At 38.3% G+C, this 23,358-nt stretch overlaps 1 pseudogene; it reads left to right on the forward strand.

The window, feature by feature from the left end:
* The first annotated feature begins 1,107 nt into the window (after positions 1 to 1,107).
* LOC116053439 lies at positions 1,108 to 17,888 on the forward strand (annotated as a pseudogene).
* Positions 17,889 to 23,358: the final 5,470 nt, after the last annotated feature.

The raw sequence follows: 23,358 nt of genomic DNA on the forward strand, positions 1-23,358 counted from the left end.
TTTTATAGCCTAGAAATCTAGACGCACCCTAGCGGCAGCAAATTTAATTTGCAGCCAGAGGGGTCTAGGCACTCTCCGTTGGCTTGCGAGCTGGAAAAACCAAACTCTGGTCAGGCCAATCACATCGTGCATAGACTCGGTAGGCGGGCTTATGGCTGCTGCTGCTGCGAATAGCAGTCTTCTGGAAGACTTGGAGTTAAGCTTTTCTTTGAGAAAAGAACAAAGAATGGCACTGAAATCATTCTTAAAACAGGAAGATGTGTTTGGGGTTTTGCCGACCGGATACGGCAAAAGTTTAATCTATCAACTAGCTTCGCTACCTTCTTCGTTGCTCTGCCTCGTTGTAGCGCTATTCTATTGCATGCAGAGGGAATTTGAAAGACAACCGTTTATCCCGCCCCTCGGATTGAGCTCCGTCAATGGTGAGTTCCCATACCCAACATCTTGACGTGGGTCTGGCTTGTCAGGCTAACCTTTTTATGCATGGTGAACTTAAATTGTCTGCCTGTCCTGAAATAGCTCACATGTTTTGATTCTTTTGTCTATCTTCTGTGTCGTACAGCAACATTTCAAATCATTACAGCAATGTAGCCAGCTATTACAGGGGACATGTTATGCCCATTTTCAGGTTCATACTTGTATTTTTGGTTTCTAATAGATATCTAGAACATGTTTACATGCTTTATTGTTCAAAAAACACTTAATTTGTTGTCATACTGTCTGTCTGAATATACCTGTATTAACCCACTGTCTAAAATGCTGCATTTTAGAGCCTGTCTCTTTAAGCCCCCCTCCTGAAAAAGCCCAGTCTGCTCTCTGATTGGTCAGCATTACCGGGTCTTCTGCATCTACAATCTCAGTTTTCAAGTCAAGTCAAGTCAATTTATTTATAGAACACATTTAAAACCAACCTAGGCTGAACAAAGTGCTGTACAAAGTTATATTATGTTATAAAAACAAAGGAAGACAATAAAAATAAAGACACAATGAATATCATACAAACAACACACTTCTATACAAATGTCCCTAAACTAAATCATACGCCAAAGAATAAAGATGTGTTTTAAGACAAGACTTAAAGATCTTGGCAGTAGAGAAGGACCTAATATGAATGGGAAGTTTGTTCCAGAGTCTCGGGGCCACAACGAAGAAGGCATGATTACCCTTTGTTTTCATCTGAGACTGTGAAATAGCTAAAACAAACTGATTAGATAATCTTAGGTTCATGGAGGAGTGATGTAGGGTAAGGAGATCAGCAATATATAAAGGTAATGCCTTAAAAACAAGTAACATTACCTTAAAATCGATTCTATATTTGACCGGTAACCAGTGAAGAGAAGCCAATATCGGGGAGATATGATCCCTCCTTCTGGTACCAGTCAACAATCTAGCAGCCACATTCTGGACAAGCTGCAGGGGTGATAAAGATGATTGGCAAATCCCAGAATACAAGGAATTGCAGTAGTCAGTACAAGACGAAATAAGAGCCTGTCTCCAAGTCATTACGACAGAGGAAGGATTTTAGTTTAGCAAAAGTCCTGAGATGAAAAAAAGCTACATTTGACAACAGAACTAATTTGTTTGTCAAATTTTAATGCTGTGTCAAAGATTAAACCCAGATTTCTGGCTAAACGGTGCACACTTCAAATTTTTTGAAAGTTCGTCAACTGAATTTGGGGGGGCCAAACAACTTGACTTCCGTCTTACTCTCATTAAGTTGGAGAAAGGGGAATAACGGCACTGTAGCGGCAAGTACTACGGTTAAAAATCATCAATAAAAGCATAAATCTTCACAGCCAGATATGTTCCAACAGAAATCTGATCTGAAATTGGGGAGAAATGCACCAGCAACCAAGATTACAGGTTTCTCTGACGTTAGCCCGTAGCTGCATGTAGCAGTGTATGTAATGTAAACACCTGCAGTAACGTGCGTGGAACAAATGACCAAATATTAAACAAAAAAGATGAAAAAAAATAAAATAAAGACATCTGTCACGAGTTGATGTCAGCCTCTAGCCAAAATAGAAAAAAATGTTGGAAACAGAGTATACAAGACGGTATGAAGCCTGAGTTTTTTTGCTACTTTTACATAACCTTTACCTCACTATGTGAAAATGTGAAACTTTGGCAACGTTTAATTTAAATTTGAATACCCGACATTGTAACGTTATACATGTATATAAGACAGAACATAAGGATAAGCATAATAGGTCCCCTTTAATTACCTTCAAAAATATACTTATCAGAAAAATATTACATAATAAAAATGAATTAATAATAACTTGTATATATATATTTTGAACCCAACAGCTCCCAGACCCAAGGCCTCTCTGAGAGCAGGCAGGACAACTATACCAGTAGGGGGCACTTTGACACTGACCTGTTCTGTGGAAGGCTCTGCTGGCTGGAAATATGAATGGTTCAGGCGTACCTCTGATTCCTATGAAGCTATGATCATAACGGATAGTGTACAAAACTTCATCAGCATCTCACAAGAAGGAATCTACCAGTGCAGGGGAGTAAGAGGAAAGCCAGTTTTCCTCACTGACTACAGCAATGTGTATCGCGTTGAGATAACTTGTGAGTTATGTTATTTTTTTTTTTAAAAAGAGCAGCATGCATTTATGATTACCTGGAATAGTACTGAACACTATATTGTTTTTTTCTGTTGATTTTATATTTCTGTTTGAATGTTAATTGTTTGTTTGTGATGTGAACAGTGTCCAACAGGGTCTTTGTGACACTGCAACACAACTGGACTCAGATATTCAGCGGTGAGACGATCACTGTCAGATGTGAGATTAAGGGAGTAGGAGACACTGAGTGGGAGTATGAATGGAGAACAACCAGCTCAAACACATCTCCGACACACAGTGAATACAGAATTAGCAGTGCTTCTGTTTCCCACAGTGGACGCTACTGGTGTAAGGGTAGACGGGACTCATATTCCTCAACAGAGTGGAGTAATCCCTTCCAACTGATAGTATCATGTAAGTCAGATTGTCTTTCATTCATACTGTGTTTTCATCTGTCCATCTATAAAAAAAATAAAAAAAGACATTACATTTTTTCTCACAAAAATCAACAGCATATACACCCAGGCCCACAGTTATGGCAGATAGGAGAACCATACCAGTTGAGGGCAACGAAACACTGAACTGCTCTGTGGAGGACTCCGCTGAGTGGAAACACTACTGGTTCAGACGTACCTCTGTCTTTTCTGAAAGTCAGAACATTAGAGATGGTGACCCAGATAGAGTTATCAGTATTTCACAAGGAGGCATCTACCACTGCAGAGGAGGGAGAGGAAACCCAGTTTTCTTTACAGAATACAGCGATCCAGTCACCATTGAGAAAAGAGGTGAATGTTCATGCTTTAGTTTGGAGCAATACAGCATGCGGAATTAGTGCTTAAAACTAGTTGTCTTTGTTTATTTTGTGTTTCTGTTTCTGAACAGTTTCCAACAAGGCCGTTGTGTCCCTGCAACCCAACTGGCCTCTGATATTCAGTGGTGAAACGATCACTGTTGGATGTGATATTTCTAGAGTTGGATATACTGAGTGGCATGAATACACAGAGTGGGAGTATGAATGGAGCAAACCCAACTCAAACACAATTCCAACAAACAATGGATACATCATTAGCAGTGCTACTGTGTCCAACAGTGGAAACTACAGGTGCATGGGTAAACCAAAAAGGGACTTGTATTCCTCAACAGCGTGGAGCAATGTCATCACATTGATAGTTTCTCGTAAGTTGAACTGTGCAAAGTGTTTCTTCTGCATTATCACACCAATACCATGGACACTTATCGAAAGAAAAAGCGAAGGCTACATTGAACGGCTACATTTACTTTAAATTCACATGCATTTTTAATTTGTGTTTGAATTGAAAGTTGCTGCAGTTAGAGCTAGATTCAGTATTTCCCATTTTCTTAAAATTGTTTAACTGGAGTAATTCACAAGGACAGTAATTACAGTATTTTACTTTTTAATTTACTTTATGTCTTTATTCTGAACTTAAAAGCACACAGACCAAAGGCTAACCTGAGTGCTGACAATGGAGCGCTTCCAGCAGGGGGCAGTGTGACCCTGACCTGCTCTGTGAAACCATCCTCATTATCATCATCATCATCTGGTTGGAAATACTTCTGGTACGGAGGAGATAAAACCTCTGACCCCTGACCTCACAAGATGCTGTCTTCCTCTCAACGGGACAGATCCGTGTCTCACAGGAAGGAGTCTACCGGTGCAGAGGAGGAAGAGGGAGCCCTGTCTACTACACAGAGTACAGTGATTCAATCAATATTCACAAAATTGGTGAGAGTGGCATTTAACTATTCTATTCTAAATCCATGATTGGTGATTGAGATCTGGTTGATTTCCATATACCTTTTTCATTTGTCATTTTTGTGCCTTTATTGGTGATTTGTGATCATGAACAGTCACAAACAGGGCTGTTGTGATCCTGCAACCCAACTGGCCTGAGATATACTCTGGAGAGACGATCACTCTTCGATGTGAGATCCAGGGAAGAGACACTGAATGGGAGTATGAGTGGATGACAACCAGCTCATATAAACCTCCAAACCTAAATGAATACAGGATTAGATCTGTTTCTCCATCCTACAGGGGAGACTACTGGTGTAAAGGCAGACTGAAAAGAGCACAACAGAATTCAACGGAGTGGAGTATTTCCTTCACATTGACAGCATCTTACAGTAAGTCCGATTATATTTCATTCACACGGAAAATTCATAAAACCTTTAAAATATTAAAAATATAAATAAATAAATATTATGGATTTTTCGCAATGCGTCTTAATTTGTTAAATGTGTAGTATCCGAGCATTGCATGTAATCCACAAACAAACACTATACATTGTAACCTGTTTTCATTCTGTAAAATCTCTTTCCAACAGATCCACCTCAGCCTGTCCTCACTGTGTCTCCATCATGGCTGAGTCCTGGAGTCTCAGTAACTCTGAACTGCAGTGTTAAAGATCCATCTGCAGGATGGAGGTTCTACTGGTATAAGGCTGTCCCCAGACTGTCAGACATGCATTACTTCTACCACAACCGACATCCGGGTTGGATGAATTATCATGGCGTTCATGACTCCTACAGCTATGATCTGCTACCTGGCAGCACCAACGGGACTGAACAGGATTCCTACATCGTTGATGGACAGACACACACAGCAGGATATGTGTGCAGAGCTGCAAGAGGAGATCCAGTGTTTTACACTCATTACAGTGAACCAAAGTTTGTCTGGTCTGGAGGTAGGTTTGTTTCTTTCTTTCTTGCTTCCTTTCTTCTCTCTCATGAAGAAATGTATTGATTGGGAAAATATTTATTTGGGCTAGACATAAAATATTTGCAGCTGAAGTACCTTAACAACTCCACTGGTTATATTTTAGATATTTTTTTTTATTATTTACTATTTGAATCATCAAAATAATTTTAGTACATACATAAATATATTAATCAAAGTTTAAAAGTAATTAATTAAAGTTATAATATAAAACAAACCATACAGGAGACAGTTGCAAAACGGGAACAATCTGGCAACAGACAGTACCTTGTGACTGTTTTAATGCTCAAATATTTTTTAAACCAAAGTATTAGTTGCATTGCTGTGTGTTCAATCTTATAATTTCTTTTTTATTTGTTTTACTCCACATTAATGTTGTTTTTCAGATGTTCATTCATTAGCGTCTCTCACAGTGAGTCCTGACGGAGTGCAACACTTCACCTCTGACTCTGTGTTACTGAGCTGTGAGGGAAACTCTACTAAGTGGAGAGTGAAGAGTCTTCCTGAGAACAGCTACTGGTCATACTGCTCCAACTGGAGGAGAATGACCAGATCTACATGCACCATACACCGTTACAGACTCAGTGCTGCTGTGTTCTGGTGTGAGTCTGGATCAAGAGAGTTCAGCAACGCAGTCAACATCACTATACAGGGTATGGGTTTATTACATTTTCTTTGTTCTTTTATAAATAATATAAAAGAAAATGCCATATATAATAAAATTGCCATTATGTGTTTCAACATACAGTATATTTTTACAATTATGTTGTATGCAACATAGAAGAGTACGGTACACTGACATTTAGTGTGGCCCATTACTCTGCTACATGGTATCTTAAGTAACTGTAGCTGACAAACATTAACCAGAATATTTTTTCTATGGTTTGTAGATTTAACTAAGTATGTATGGTTTAGCCTATTTTAATATAATTCAATGTTAGTCTCGACTATTACTAAGTACCATCAACATTTAGCAGCACCTTTGTCAACAAAACAAGTTACACCAACCCATTTGACAGAAAGAAAATATCACAAATATTAAGTATTTTGTTATGTTATGTTGTTTTCTTTAACCATCCACTCAAAAAGCTCAGTATTAATGTCATAATATTGTTGTTACACAATACTACAATATTATGCAACCAATTAGGGAATCAGGTGCTCTGCACAACAGTAAAATTCAATCCACCAAATATAATTATTTTCAAAATTAACAGTTTAGTATGAAAGTCATTCCAAATAAATCACAGTCACATATGAGTGGAGAGTGAAAAGGTTTTCTGTGAATGACTACCTGTCATATTTGTCACATTGCTCTCACTGGGGGACAATGGCTGGATCCACATGCTACCTAGACCATCACTATTCCTGGCTCAGTAACACAGTGTACTGGTGTGAGTCAGGATCAGGAGAGTTCAGCAATGCAGTCAACATCACTGCAGATTGTAGGTTTTCATTACATTTCTTCGTACATGTTTTGAACATTTCGTTACGTGATTTTATATTTAATATTGTAGAATTATATTGTACTATTCATATGCATTGGACATACTGAGGAGTGCACTTGTCCATCTAATAGCTACATTAAAATGTAGGTGACTAGCATAAACCAAACTAATTTTGACCTGTGATGATATTAATTTGTCAGGCCTGTCATATTCATAATATTTAACGATTTTACAGATCATATTATCCTGGTGAGCCCTGTCCATTCTGTCACTGAGGGAGAGTCTGTTACACTTGGCTGCAAGTGCTGGACAGAAAAAATACTTTCCAATGTGACTTTCTACAAAAATGACAAACTCATCCAATATGACACCAGAGTGGACATGAAGATCTCTGCAGTGTCAAAGTCGGACGAAGGCTTCTACAGGTGTGAATATTCAGGAAATTTGTCACCACAGAGTTGGATGTCAGTAAAATGTGAGTATGATTGATACAGCCAGTCTTCAATTGTTAACATGTGCTTCGATTACCTAGCCTTACCAGATTTCATCCAATAGGCCCTTTTCATAGCAGACATTTTGAGTTATAAGAAAAGCACAGGTGTTAAATTAATTGATTAATAACGGCTCCGTTGTATTCAACTATCCCACTAAGCCATGACAGTGTGACAGTGAGCCAATACCAGGACCCTGAAACTGAAGCAGCTAAATGGGTTTGAGCCACAATTCATTTTATTATCTACACCTGTGTCAAAATGTCTTACATGAAAAAGGCCCATGGTTTGTGTAAAAGAAAACCTGTGCAGTTATGTGGTACTTAGCTACATTCCACAAAAATTCTTAAACCAAAAGGACAGTCGGAGAGAGCAGACCTCTGTTAACGAAAGTGTATCCGCTCCGTGTTTCAGATCCCCTCCAACATGAAATAAGTTCTTCCTTTGCTCATGCTACACCCTTCCTTAAAGTTTTGTTAAAATCGGGCCAGTAATGTTTCCATAATCCGGCTGACAAACAAACCAACAACCAAACCAAACCGAAAAATATAACCTTCTTTGCAGAGGAAATAAAAATGGTCCTCTCCAAGAAAAGTAAATTAAAAGTTGAATTCCTGCTTCAAGCAGACATGGTTTGCCACAGTCTACAGAATCCAAGGTACTGGTGATAGAAAGAAAAAATGGGAAGAAAAAAACAAATAAGATGCTGCTGAGGTACCAGAGGCTCTCTAAGGAAATGTTAGCGACTACCACTTATAAATATATAATCACTGATCTGCCTTGGGTCATACATAGTGAATTCATACTTTGTGATTGCAGCGTCCAGCTCTCCATTTCCTGTGCTGTTGGTCGCTGGGCTGGTTAGTGGTATCTTAGTGATAGTTCTCCTGCCATTACTACTGCTGTGTTGGTATACAAAAGCAAAGGGTAAGACCTGTTTCTGTTTATTTTAGATAAATTACACTCAAAAATCGCTAAAAATCACTGAGGAATTCTGATAGCACGAGTTTGCAAAATAAAATCATGTAACTTAATAATTACTGACTTATTGACTTTTTTTCACAGATACATGTTGTCACAGGTTGGTACAAAACTCTCTTGTCTCATCTTAGACACTCCACTTATTCATTTTATTTATTTATTTATTGTTTACTTTATTGGTTTTTACGTATTACTGCTTCATGTTTCAGGCTCATCCAGTCTCAGAGAACCAATCAGAGCTCCACTACAGTCCAAACTGTCAACCAAGATGAAACTCAACAGCAACTATACTCCTCTCTTCTCCATGGTCAGCTCACACTTACACTTTGTTTATTCAGCTATTATATTTAGAATAATAACTGTATTCCCTGTGCTGCAGATTTGACACTTTTTAAAACTAAAACAAGTTATACGGTATCATGGACAAATTTTATGTTTGATTTTATTTAGGTGATGTTTGTGTCTACGAAACAATCGTCAGCTCTGGGAACACTCGATGTGGTACAGTTTAAACTGCAGTATCAACGTGCCGAGCAGAGATTTTAATGGAAGGATTCAAATTCAAGCTATTAAAAACGTTCTAATTTCAGGTGAAGAAGCAGATGAATACAGAAATGGTACATCTACGATTCAGCTCAAAGATTTTGGAAAGAGGAGTAAGTACACGAAAAATGGAACATCAAAAATAAATTCATTGGTTGTTAGTTCAACAAGCAATCCCCAAATGTACTGTACATAAATTACATGGCCAAAAGTATGTGAAAGCCAAATAGCACACCCATACAATTGCCATAGTATACATTGGTATACACATTTTGTTGTGTAGTGTAAAAGACAGCTTCATGTATTTTTAAATCATATTGTTTTTACAGGAATGATGCGTGATGATGCAGTGGCAGGCTCTGACTACAGCAATGTGAATCCAGATTCAACTGCAGGTACACATATTACCACTGGCTATTTAGCTACTGGGTCATTTGCATTTGAATCACATTTTATTAAAGACACTAGATAACTGTAGGTCTACAATTCTCAAATTTAAATGCATTTAAAAATAATTTAAAATAAATTTAAAGAAGAATTTTTTTATTGATTCTTGTGGGAACAGCCTTGATAATGTTATAGGGTCAATGTTTCAAGAACATTTTTCAGTTGTATTAATTATGATTTGGTTTCAGCTCCATGAAGAGAAGTGCATCATCAGCAACATGCAAAACAAAAGTCATGTTTAAACAGTGTTGAGAGCATTTAACAACTGCTGCCATCCAAACATAAGAAACATGGTATTTTGCGCAGTTTGATAGCAGATCATATGAAAGAATTAAGATTCTGTTATATTTCCTGTTGATTACTGCGGAATTTGCTTTTGTATTTATACTTAGTTTGAATACTTTTGTTACAATAATGTAGTATTTGAATAGGTTAGATGTTGAACTATACATGAGTCTTTAATGACAGTAATGGAGTTTGGAGTTATAATGTACTGAATGATTGAGAGAGGTGCTGTGTCAAAATTTGATAACATCTGGCAGCCTTTTCTTTCTTATGTTGACTCCCTTGACCTGCAGCCTCCAGAGGCTTCATAATCCAGTAACTGCCATGATGTAGTCTATAGCCTGGTGATATTGATCCTTGACCTTGTCCTTTACACACTTGTTGTTGACCTAAGACCATAACCATTTTTTTTGGTTGTTATTGTAGTTTTTTAATCTGTTTTTTTGTTTTTTTTTGTCTCCTGTATAGTCATAGTTTAGCTTAACTTCCTTTATTGATCAGCACAGCCTAAGCTGGGTGGGTGGGTGGGTGGGTGGGAGGGAAGGATGTGGGGGTGGTTTATAATTGTTTCTTTATTGATATGTCTTTTTTTATTAGACTGTATTGTAAATCTAAATAGCATATATGTATACTATTACATATGTATTATAATTACAGATTAATTTCTTGCATGATTTAATAAACCATGAAAAAAAAAAAAGTAGACTAATGCGTGCTCTCTAGTAAGCATCTTAATTTCAGTGAGAAAGGCCAGAGATGGACATCGGCGATTGCTTTTTTGCAATTATAAACTAATGGAGCAGGTTATGATACCTGCTAACAAACTAACAATAGTTTCCTGGTAATGATCTACTCTGATCAAGATGTCCACCCAACAGTGAGTTCTTTGATGGCTGAAAAAAATGTCCATTCTTTGGTTCTAGGCAGTACTGCCACCATGTGTCACAATATATACAGTCTAGTTGCAATCAACAGCAACAACCTCAGTTCCTTAATGCAGAGGTTCTGAATATTTTTCCAGCCAAGGACCGCTAAGAGAGAGAATATACCAGGGACCCCCTCATGTATGTCCCTTAGAATGATTTGACATATTTTGGTCTATTTTATACACTTCTAGTCTTAGTTATGTGAAAGGACAACACAGGAGAAATGTATTAGAACGATATTAGACATGTAATTAACATATTTGCAGATTCTAAGTTATAGATTTGTTAGATTATTATGTAATATATGAGCTATTATAGATTTAAAAATGTAAATGTTTGTTAAACTATGAAATATTTTGTAAAAAAAAAAAAAAAATACAAATTTGTATATCATGATTATTTAAATGAATGAACCTCAAAACTTTTCAGGGACCCCCTTTTCTCTACTCGAACCAAATGAAACAAAGCATGCATTTGTGGCTGCACGGCTTCTCGTCCCCCCTGTACAAGCAATAAATTCTTTCCAAAGCACGTTTGTTTCAACCTTCTGAAGCCGCAAAATGCCACTGCCTTTATAGGGCTCTCAATTTACCCTGGACTGCACCACTATCTCACAATTACATAATCTCCACACAGCTAGACAGACTTTGTGCTCCTCTACACAGAGAAAGGACACTTTGTAATACATAACTCCGCCAATTCTCTCTCAAATACATCAAACAAATACATGACTTATCACTACACGCAAGAAAACCCCATCAGTTGGTTCTATTCAAAGATTTCAGTGATGACATCATCAACTCATAAATACACAGGAAATGCTCGACGGCTCCTCCCCAAACATTCCTAAATGGTGGATCAGACAAAGGAACAGAGAAAAGGTAAGTGAGAAGAAGCAAACAATTAGCTGTTCAAACCTGCAACTTAATAAATCTAACTGAAACTAAACTGTGGTTATGTGTTTGCTTTAAATTAAAGTAGAACTTAATAAAAAAATAGAGTAGATTCAACGACTTTAACACAAACAAACACGGGATAGTAAGTGCTGAAATGTTACACAAAAGCAATGTTCAAATTTTAGCAAACTGAAAATTAATACAATACGAAAATAACTTGAGCAATGTGAAAAATATATGTGGACAAATGTACATAGACAAGCACAGGGGACAAATGGTGAGTACAGAGAATTTCACTTACTTTCTCACATAATCACTTAAATACAAATATAATATTTACTTAAGAAAAGTGCGACTTGATGACACCATCAACATACAGTAGGCTACAGTGTCTCCAAGTTCCACCCCCACACAAGTGCCAATTTAGATATTTTAACAAACTTATTCACTGAGAAACCTTAGTCTTCAGCTTTAAAAACAACCTACATATACTTAATTTGTTATTTTAATGTTCACATATACTTATACTATATGTACTCAAACACATTCAAAGAATATTTCTATATATCATTCTGCATGTCTGTTCTCTCTGTGTCTTTCATCTGTCCATTTCCTTATTTGTCTTTACTCTGGCACAGGTCTAGTCAAAACTGCAGTATACCATTAATGACAGCTGCGCTGATGGCAATGTTATTGATTGATATGCATTGAGAACTTGTCCCAGTGATTTCTGCCAACGTAATGGATTTTATCTTTTATTTTTTAACCGCTCTTTGTGTGCGGTGTGAAAACACATGAACTCTAGTGTCAATGTGATGATGACTGTTTGCTACAACAGCATAGCATCTCTGTACTGTAGGTATACAGAGGAACTATGAAGTTGAGTGTATTTCTTTCGCACTTTAAAACAGTGGCCTTACGTGTTTCTCCTCAGGCTTTAGTTATAATCTTTATAACCAGTGGTGAGAGAAGTTCTCAGACCTTTACCTTAAGTAAAACGTTGTAGAAATACTCTATTATAAGTAAAAGTCATTAAATATTTTACTTACTGTAAGTAAAAGTATAAAAGCATTAGCATCAAAATATAATTAAAGTACCAGTTATATGAAATAAAGACACATAATATAATAATTATAAGATAAAGCTCAGACCTTCATAATTTTGTTGCAGTTATGTTATGCAACATTCAGAATTACTGACCCTTTCAGATGCAGCAGCAGCTGACAGAAGGATCGTACATCTCTAAGAAATGATAATTAAAATAATTTTGTATCTACTACTTTTTTTGGTCTTTTTTTCAGCATTATACTTTACTCTAAATTCAATGAATGCATTGTGAGTGCACGACATCTGCTCAGTACCTGTTGGAGAAGTGTCACACCGAGAAATCTATCTAGAGGCTTTTACCTGGATAATTTCAAACCAGTTAGGAACTAGTTATCCTGTGGTAGCATAAAGTCCAATGTATGTTAACTGTGAAAGGGAATTAAGTAGAGAGTGACAGGAAATGTCACTTCTATCACTTATTTCCCTTATAGCAGTTATGCACTGCACACTGATCTCCTTTCGCTTTCCATTTGCGTGCATTCATGTCCCAGAAATGCACTAACTTATCTCCAGGGAGCTTATTTTCCGGAGTCCTTATGTTTTCTCGCCTCACAGGCAAGGCTTGGCACCTAAATCCTGGTTGCAGCTCCCGCCGTGGTCCTACTCATGGCCCTGCTATGTCCTACTATACTGCGCAATGGCCTGCTACGCCCCACTACGCCCTGAACTGCTGCAAGGATTATTTTAGTCATAGTTCCACTATCTTTATTGTTACTATAACTGCCACAGTTCATCATTCCAACTGCTATAATTATGAAACATATTTCTCTATATCTGTATCAGTGTCTGTTTCCAAACTGGCAGTGACAGATGCCGCCCACAAAGAGCCTGCGTCTGTCCGAGGTATCTGCATAAAAGGAAGTTTTTCCTCGCCTCTGTTGCACCAAATGCTTGCTCGTGGGAAATTGTTGGGTCTTTGTAAATTATAGTGTGGTCTAGACCTAATCCATCTGAAAAGTGTCTTGAGATAACTCGTTATGATCTGATAATATTAATACAATAGAATTTAATTGCTTCTCTTCCCTTTCTGCAGTTTCAGTGCTGGATGTGAGGATAAGGCCCAATTTGTTCTGTGAACTAGGGTTGGAAGAGGAAGCCTGGTGTGAAAACAATGGAGTACTGTAGAAGCGCTGCTGGGTCTTTGTGGTGATCACACACAGGCACTCTTTGGATACTTCAGGTGTACTGTGCTAATTTCCGACTCGTGACGGGCTCATTGCATGTAATCAGGTCTGAAATGCAAGTATCCTTCAAAAACAATGCAAGTCACACCATAGGGTTTATGAACAAATTCACAAATTGCTCTATTCAGTTTCTTAGCTAAAATGAATTTAGCATAATCTAATAATGCGGCCAGGGATGCAATTACCAGAATTTATAGTGATGCAGCAAATCTAACATTTACTTTTTGTCACCTACCAATATAATATACTGTGATGGTAAAATGGTACAATTTAATAAACAGCTGGCTGTAATTTTGCAAAAAGATCTAACTAATGGTCACTTTTTTTTAACAGTCCCGGCCAGACTGCATATTTGGCTTGCTGTCCCACTTTCCGCCCATCAATTTTTTTTTTCTTTATTCATCACCACAGAGTCTGATAGACCAGAAAAGGAAACAGACGTTGTTCCTCTCCCCACAGAGATGGCTGGTGGTCGCCTCCGATGCTTGAGCTGTTTCTTAGCATACAGTGTTCTGCTCCGGATTGGGGTCTGCCTCCATGGTACGTACTCCACTGGTTAATTCATGCAGGTCAATGCATTGAGATGTACAATATTTGTTTACCTTTGAATAGCAGAAGTGAAGTATATTTTAGTAAGTAGCAGTATTTCAAATGTTTGTATGTCATCTGGGAAAGACCTGTCTTTGTGTTTTGTGTGTTTGCAGCTGTTTTAAAGCTAATTGTAGTTTTTTAAATCACACATTTTACTAATATCCAATAAATTCTCCTTTTTATATGACAAAATAGGCACATTGTCAGCACATTCCCATTAAAATGACTCAGATGGATATTTGCTACTCTGCTGCACTATGGATAAGATATCTTACAGTAATGTCTTGGTGCACCAAAAAAACTGACAGAGCTGACAAGTTTTTAAAAGATGTCGTCATTTTTATTATATATCCATTTTAAACAGTTCTTTGACTTCTGGCAATTTTCCAAATTATTTCAAACATGCATTATTCAACTGATAATAAAAAAAAAAAAGAAACAGAATCCGGATCCCCCATTACTCAGTAATTACAGACCACTTTCAAAATAATGATTTTTATCTAAGGTGCTGGAGAAAGTCATGTCTACTCAAACTCTTTTAGGAACTATCATAATCTTTAATAGTTTTCAGTCAGGTTTTAGAGCTTGCCATAGCACAGACACAGCCCTTGTGCAGGTCTTATTTTAACAACATTCATACCTATCCAATAGAACCTTCTCTGTTTCAGCAAATACCTGTTGCTCATTTTAATTGTGACGTTTATATTCGTATCATGATCACTGTGTTTTTCAGTTTTTTTCTTTTGTAAACCGCTTTGGAACCTTGTAAAGAAAAGTGCTACATAAAGTTTATTATTACTACTTACTAATTACTGTTTTATTGTTAATAATATTCAATATGACCAGAGACAAACAGGGCTGTTGTGACCCTGCAACCCAACTGGCCGAAGATATACAGTGGAGAGACGATCAGCCTCAGATGTGAGATACAGAACGGAGGAGACACTAAGTGGGAGTACGAATGGACAACAACCAGCTCAAAAAAACCAAACAAAAAAGAAGTTAGATTTAAGGCTAATATCCACCACAGTGGATCCTATAAATGTAAGGGCAAAAATGAAGACAAACAGTCTTCAACAGAGTGGAGTGATGCCTTACAACTGACAGTATATCCATGTACGTTTCTTTATATTTAATTTACACTAAAAATGTCAATGTTTAAATACATATTTAAACAGTTCATATATTTTATGATAGCGCTTTAAGTAAAGAAACCACTAAAAAAAAAATCCCTTCCCAACAGCTACACCTGAGACTGTCCTCACTGTGTCTCCACTGTGGCTGAATCCTGAAGACTCGGTAACTCTGAACTGTAAGGTTGAACATCCATCTGCAGGATGGAGGTTCTACTGGTATAAGGATGTTCCCAAACTCAAATCAGACACAAACTACATCCGTGAGCTACTACCTGGTTTGGACAATGGGTCTGAAAAGGATTCCTACATTGTTCGTGGACAGCCACACACTGCAGCATATTACTGTACAGCTACAAGAGGAAGCCCGGCCTATAACAGTCAAATTAGTAAACGTAGGTTTGTCTGGTCTAGAGGTCAGTATGTTTGTTTCTTGCTTTGTTTCTCTCACAAAACATATTTATTCAGAATAAAAATGTACTGAGCCCAATCATGTAAGGTGTTGATGTTGGTAACCCCATGACTTCTCTACTAAAGCCAGCATCAGGCAAGATGTTTTTTTCTTCTTTAAACCCACACATAAGACAGAATACTGGTAATTGACTATTTTGCAAAACTGTTTTTAAAGACAAACTCAGCACTAAATGTTTCAGGGTCCAAGCAGAATTTAAAATCCAGTTCCAGTTCAACTTTCACCAAAAACTGAGAACTTTTGTAATATTCCATCACTCTAAGTTTCACCTCTTTTAAAGTAAATGGCATCACAATTGCAGTAAAACATAATTTAGTAATTTGGTCTGAAAACTGAGACACCATTGAGTATGTAACATACAAAAATATCTGTCAATGTTATTATTTTGCCTTCATATGTAGGACTACTTTAACAATTGAAAGGATTCAACACAAGCTAAAGGCACATTTCCACTGTAGTGTCCTTAATTGTAAAATATCTTTTTGCTTGGTTTCACCCAATTTTATGTTTTGTTTTGTTTTTCAGATTTCAACTCAGCAGCTTCTCTCACAGTGACTCCTGATAGAGTGCAATACTTATTTGAGTCTGTGTCACTGAGGTGTGAGGGAAACTCCACCCAGTGGAGAGTGATGATGTTAACTGCAACAGACCAACTCTCACGTTGTTATCACTGGGGAAAAATGAACGGATCCACATGCAACATTGACAGCTTAAAATACAGTGATTCAGTGTACTGGTGTGAGTCTGGATCTGGAGATTACAGCAATGCTGTCAACATCTCTGTACACTGTACGTTCGGTTACACAGTTCGGCCAGGTTTCATATTTCTTGGCATGCTACGGAAATATATTTATATGAGGAAATTAAGGGTTTAGGGATATTCCCTTTTTAGAATAATCAAAAACTTCCTGACCAAAACCTAGTACAATAATTTACTATAAGTACAGCCTTTTTAAAGTACATGTTTAAAGCCTTGTACATTTGGATGAGTTAAATTCACTTTCTTCTGCGACCAATAAAATGCATATTTAACTATTTAACTGAAACTATAAAATCAGTTATTGATGTTACAGTAGCATACTATTTTAATAATAGTTTCTTTCTGCAGTGTACAGGCCTGAAAGCAAGTCATCTCTATTGACGCTGTTCACTGCTGTCACCACTGGAGCTTTTATTAGTCTTCTGCTCTTGGTGTATCGCTTTATAAAGTCCAAGGGTGAGAAATAAAATTCTCAGGAGTTCTTATTGTATGGCACTGATGATAAGAACATTTTGCAATATTAAAAAAATGAAAAAATGTTTTTTGTTTTTGCAGGTCCGTGCAGTGACAGGTTGGTGCAACTGTCTTTACTCCCACTTTGAAGCAATACTTTTAATGTTTTTCTGCAAAATTTTACTGCAATTCCCAATTGTTTTAGAACCGCACAGTCTCAGAGCACCAATCAGGATGAACGGGTAAACAAGGAGGAAACTCAAGAGCACGTATACGCCTCCCCTCTTCCAGGTCAGCCTTTCTGAATGATTTTACAACTCTTTCTAATATCACTGCTGGGTTTTAAATAAAAAAATGCCACAATCTATACAACTGGACCTTGTTTCTCAAGGATATTCCTCCAAAATCACTTTTCAACAGCAGTCCTCTGCTGCAGGTTTAACACTGTTGAATTTTACTAAACCAGTTGTTAAAATGTTACCCAAAGTCATGGAGATGTCAGAGATGAAGTGACTAATTTGACTTTGGCTTGATTTTCACTGACCTGTAGGTGAAGATTGTATCTACGAATCAATCAATGGTTGTAAAGACAATGGAAATGGTACAGTACAAACATTTTGTAATGTGGGAATAATGGAGCCATTTTTCTAATTGATTGATTGATAATGAAAACATTCATATTTTTAGATGAACAAGCAGAAGAATACAATTATGCCACATTTAATTCGATTGAGCTCAATGGTCTTGACAAGAGGACTGATCCTGATGATCCAGTGGAGAACTCAGACTACTATAATGTGAATCCTTGTTAAACCCCAGGTACATTAGCATCAGCTGTTCATCTGCTGGGTCTAAAATTACATTTTTAGCTAACTATCTTTACACTAGAGGAAACTGTAAGAGTATGCAATTCAATTTACTGGCTATTTAGTATTGCACAGCATGTCTGTTTTCCAGCTTTTTGACTGTTCTTTTGTTTCAGGTCCATAAAGAAGTGCACAGATGACATGACATGAACAACTACATTCATGTTAGGCCAGTTTTTGCAGTATTATACGTTCACATATAAAGTACTGTTGTTTAAAAGAACATATATATATATATATATATATATATATATATATATATATATATATATATATATATATATATATATATATATATATATATATATATATATATAATACATATATGTAATTGTGTCTATACTTTTATAACTGTACTTTCTAACTGTTTATCATAAAGGGAAAATCTTCCGTACATTTTTTTAAAGAACCAAGCTGTGAGTATGTTTCTACACTTTCTCATGTCTGCAGGTTAACATTATCAGCAACTTGGTGGTGCCCTGCATTTATGCTTTTATTGCATGTGGTCTCTAAATATCTTTGCAGATGTATCAGCGATTGAATGCATGATGCATAATGTAATGTTTATTTAGTTTTCATAACTTTTGGTATACCATGTACCTGTTCTTTGTTTAAATAAGGCAATTGTGTATGATCTCTTCTATTTATTGCGCAAATGCTCAATAAATAGAAGAGATCATACATAGTTTTACATAGTATTATATAGTAATTACTCTGTAAATTGAGATTCATTTTGATGTTAAGAAATCATTAAAGTAGCTCTCACCATATGGAAATAATATTGTCAAATAAACAGATGCTCTTTTTAATTAAACTGGTCTGTGTTTCAGAGCTTTTCTAAAGAATATGAAGAGTCTGGTGTGTCATTTAATATGCCAATGTTATTTTCAGGGGCGCCGTATAGGGGGGAAAAGTTAGGACAATTCCAAGGGCCCATGACTGACAGGGGCCCCAAAAAATAGGTAAAAACTAATATAAATGGGCGCCCAGGTAGCTCAGTTGGTAGACCGCGTGCCCATATATAGAGGTTTACTCCTCGACGCAGCGGCCGCTGGTTCGACTCCGACCTGCGGCCCTTTGCTGCATGTCATTCCCCCTCTCTCTCTCCTTTCATGTCTACAACTGTCCTGTCAAAATAAAGGCCTAAAATGCCCAAAAAATAATTTAAAAAAAATTAAAAAAAAATAATAATATAAAATTATTAAACCATCATCATTCAGTATATTTCAAATATAATAATACAATTAATGATCTCTTTGTTTATACTTGTTTTTGGCAGTAAAAGTGTAATAGTGTGTTTTGTGTATATTCCAGCTAACTTTATTTTCTTAAGTGGTACTGTCTCAAAAGGGGAAACAGGATGTTCCATTTGTCGACAATGACAGGGGGGGGGAGTATGGATTTTACTACCTTCTTATAATGTCATTTAAAATGCAGTGATTGTGTTAGATTAGCCTTGTCACTGTTGTTGAATTGTTTTCAGCCCAAAAGAAAGCAGTAATGTTTCATGTACATTTATTTTCGTTTAGATATGTTGATAATTGTGATCAGCGAATCACCTGTGTATTGTGGTACATGCGCATGAGCGTCTCTCTCTCAGTCTGTTTTGGAAACTGAGAGGGACAGGTACGTTGACAGAGTATTCCACTTATAAATGTAATTCCAATGTTGATGTACTATGCCATGACTATGTTCTGGAGGAGTGATGAGGGACAGATGTGGTGTGTAGGGCTGGAGTCTGTATTGTAATGTGTTTCAAAGTTATTGCGGAAGTTTGTATTGCACTGTGACCCTTTTGAAGTGCCGCTGCTTTGCCGCTGCATGCTCAGTCGCGCCTCACGACGCTCGACATTATGGGAAATGTAGTTTCCCTGTGGGATTTGTATAGAATGAATGTGATGTGTATTTGTACTGTTCTAGTGTGTGTGCACATATGAGGTTCTGTGTTTACCTGTGATCTATTACACATGAGGCAGGGCATGTTTACTTTATTTTGCATTTGTTTTACTTTATTATTTTATGTATCCCTCACAGTAGTCTGAGAAGAGGGTGTGTGGAATTGATGCAGTCCCTGTCACATGTTGTGTCATTACAGGTATGATTGTCAAAGAAAATAACCACTATACGATCATTTCGTTTTACTAAACTGTGTAAATGTTTTGTTATCTTTAGACTGTGTAAATGTTTTGTTATGCTCAGTCTGTTTTGGAAACTGAGAGAGACAGTAGTCTGAGAAGAGGGTGTGTGGAATTGATGCAGTCCCTGTCACATGTTGTGTCATTACAGACTCACTCAGTAAAGCAAAGATCCAAAGAGAGCTGTGGTGTCGTGGTGATTTTGTGGTGTGTCCAGAGTTAACGTCAGGATTTTATAACATCCCAATACATGAAGATGACCGCAAATATACAGCATGCTCTACCCCTGCTGGGCTCTATGAATATAACCGAATGGCTCAGGGGCTATGCAACAGCCCAGCAACATTTGCTAGGATGATGACGTCAATCTTTGGAGATCAGAATTATCTCTCCCTTCTGTGTTATCTGGATGATCTCCTTGTATTTGGAAAAAGTGAGCAGGAGGCATTGGATCGCCTAGCGATGGTCTTCTCCCGCCTCAAGGAGCATAACCTGAAGCTGGCACAGAAAAAGAGCTATTTCCTCAGAGAGTCAGTCAAGTTTTTAGGTCACATTGTAACTGCAGAAGGTATTGCCACTGACCCAGAAAAGGTGTCTGCAATCAACCAGGTGACGGCAGTGGACTTGATGGAGGGTGATGGGGAAACCCCTTCACCAACCAAAATAAGATCCTTTCTTGGCATGGCTAACTACTACTCACATTTCATTGAAGGGCTGTCAGGCATGGCAAAACCATTGTTCGGTTTAATTGCAGGGCAGAAGACCAAGAGGAAAAATGGAAAGCCACAGGCTAGTAAGCCAAGACGTCTAAAGCCTGAAGACTGGACTATTGACTGTGAGCTGGCAGTTGAGAAAATCAAGAGAGCGGTTACTCAAACTGCTATCCTGGCCCACCCAGACTTCAAGAAACCATTTGTCCTCTTTATTGATGCTTCAATGGACGGGTTGGGGGCAGTCCTTAGCCAAATACCTGAAGGTGAAAAGAGACCAAGACCTGTAGCCTTCGCAAATAAGACGCTGTCCAAGTCACAGTCTCGCTACCCAGCTCATAGATTAGAGTTCTTTGCTCTCAAATGGGCTGTATGTGATAAATTTGCACATTGGCTAAAGGGGAACCAGTTCACAGTCCTGACTGACAATAACCCCCTGACATATATCATGGCCAAGCCTAAACTAGACGCCTGTGAACAACGATGGGTGTCAAAGATTGCACCCTTTGACTTTGACTTGAAGTACATACCTGGAACACAGAACATACCTGCTGACCTTCTGAGCAGACGTCCATTTGCAAAAGTCTTAGAGGCTAGTGAAGCCCTAGAGAAGGGAGCACATTGTCTAACTTCAGAGTGTATACAAGAAGCATTTAGATTGTCAGTTAACGTCCAGACCAATGCCAGTTACCTGTCACAAAATCAAGATGGAGACCAAGTTGGAGTGACTGGAGAGGGAGTCAAAGCACTCTTGGAATCGTGTTCGGAGTGGGAGAACAGCCGGCCAGTACGTGATGTTGAGTTCGCCCAGTGCTCTGGTAGTCTATTGCAGGGCGGTGTGCCTGCTCTCCCTGCCTTCTCTGCAGAAGATGTCAAAAGGAGCCAAAAGGAAGACTGTGCTATAGCTCGTGTGAGGTTCTTTGTTGAGAGGAGGAGGAGACCCTCACGTAGGGAGAGAAACCATGAGACTGCTCAAGTTCTGAGGATGCTAAAACATTGGGAAAAGCTTGAGATGTCAAATGATATCCTCTACCGGAGATCAAAGGATAGAGCTGGTAGGAAAAGGTATCAGCTGGTGCTGCCTGCTTCACTCAAGGCTGTTGCTCTTAAAGGAACCCATGATGATGCAGGTCATCAAGGACAGGGCCGGACGCTTCATCTGGTGCGCCAAAGATTCTTTTGGTCAGGGATGGATGGAGAAGTTAAGGAGTATGTCTCCCACTGCAAACGATGTGTGGTTAGCAAGACGCTCAAGCCTGAGGCTAGGGCGCCATTAGAATCAATCAAGACAAGTGCACCACTCGAGCTGGTTTGCATAGATTTTTGGTCAGCTGAAGGGAAGAATGGAGAAAATATTGATGTACTTGTTATAACAGATCACTTCACGAAGTTGGCCCTTGCATTCCCCTGTCCGAACCAGACAGCCAAAGTGGTGGCACAGAAGTTATGGAATCAGTTCTTCTGTACCTATGGCTTTCCACTTCGGATCCACTCAGACAAGGGAGCTAATTTTGAGAGCCAATTGATTGCAGAACTGTTACAGGTGTCAGGAATCAAAAAGTCCCATACCACCCCATATCACCCCATGGGGAATGGGCAGACAGAAAGATTCAACCGTACACTCGGAAACATGATCCGCTCCCTTCCGGCAAGAGCAAAAGAGCGATGGCCACAGATGATACAGACACTCACATTCTCATACAACTGTACCACACATGAGACAACGGGCTTTGCCCCATTCTATCTAATGTATGGTAGGGTACCCAGATTGCCTGTGGACATCGTGTTCGGCAACACGCTGAAGAATGAGGATGTGGTTGCTCATGACACCTACGTTGAATCTTTTCAGAGGGACTTAAGAGAAGCTGTGAAGATTGCCCAGAGCAACACCACAGAAGCACAGCAGAAGCAAGCAAGAGAGTATAATAAAAGGATCAAGGGTGTCCCACTAGAAATTGGTGATCATGTTCTGTTGGCAAACAGAAAAGACAGAGGAAAGGGTAAATTGGCTGATCTGTGGGACTCATCAGTACATGTTATCACATGGAGGGATTTGTCTGTGCACATCTACAGAGTTGAAAATCCTACTACTAAGAAAAGTAAGGTTGTCCATCGGAATTTCATTCTTCCAGTCAACTTCCTGCCTGTGGTGGAACCAGAGGAAGCGTCAACAATTCTCTCCACAGCCTCAGAGGGGGTGGATGATGAAGTGGAAACTCTGGGTAATGAACCCTTATTTGGCACAGAGAGGGAGTTCGGAGACAGTAGAACAGCTGCCTGGATACTGAATGGCCACCGTCCTGAGAAGTCCAGTTTCAGGGAGGCTCCAGACACTCCTGAGGAAAACCTAGTGGAGGTTACTGTTGCGACTAGGCTTGATATTGAAGGTCATCAGACTACACCAGTTGAAGAGGAGAATATGACTTCTTTAGATGACAGCAGCTCCAGTGGGAACAGCAATCAGAGTATTGTGAGTGGGGGTAATGTCTCTGAAAATTACAGAAGCGAGTCTGAGGGTGATACTGGGGATGGCACAAGTGAACAAGAGACATTGCATGAACCCGGGGACAGTAGGAGTGACTATTCCATGTCAGTGACGACTCCAAGTGGAATCAGT

The sequence above is a fragment of the Sander lucioperca genome, chromosome 17 (assembly GCF_008315115.2).
Source record: "Sander lucioperca isolate FBNREF2018 chromosome 17, SLUC_FBN_1.2, whole genome shotgun sequence".
Classification (NCBI taxonomy): domain Eukaryota; kingdom Metazoa; phylum Chordata; class Actinopteri; order Perciformes; family Percidae; genus Sander; species Sander lucioperca.